This window comes from Arachis duranensis, chromosome 3, assembly GCF_000817695.3.
Source record: "Arachis duranensis cultivar V14167 chromosome 3, aradu.V14167.gnm2.J7QH, whole genome shotgun sequence".
Classification (NCBI taxonomy): domain Eukaryota; kingdom Viridiplantae; phylum Streptophyta; class Magnoliopsida; order Fabales; family Fabaceae; genus Arachis; species Arachis duranensis.
Genome location: NC_029774.3, coordinates 46,430,621 through 46,431,178, shown reverse-complemented (window position 1 = coordinate 46,431,178; position 558 = coordinate 46,430,621).

The following is a 558-nucleotide window of genomic DNA, read 5'->3' as shown; positions in this document are numbered from 1 at the left end:
AATAGTAATTGCATTAATACTCGAGGTACAGCAGAGCTCCACACCTTAATCTATGGTGTGTAGAAACTCCACCGTTGAAAATACATAAGAACAAGGTCTAGGCATGGCCGAATGGCCAGCCTCCCATTGATCTAAGAACTAAATGTCCAAAGATGATCAAAGGATCTAAAATAATCCAACAGCATCTGCAGTCCTTTTTAGTCTCTGAATCAGATTTTTGCTCAGGTCCCTCAATTTCAGCCAGAAAATACCTGAAATCACAGAAAAACACACAAACTCATAGTAAAGTCCAGAAAAGTGAATTTTAACTAAAAACTAAAAAAATATACTAAAAACTAACTAGATCATACTAAAAACATACTAAAAACAATGCCAAAAAGCGTACAAATTATCCGCTCATCACAACACCAAACTTAAATTGTTGCTTGTCCTCAAGCAACTGAAAATCAAATAAGATAAAAAGAAGAGAATATGCAATGAATTCCAAAAATATCCATGAAGATCAGTATTAATTAGATGAGCGGGGCTTTTAACTTTTTGCCTCTGAATAGTTTTGGC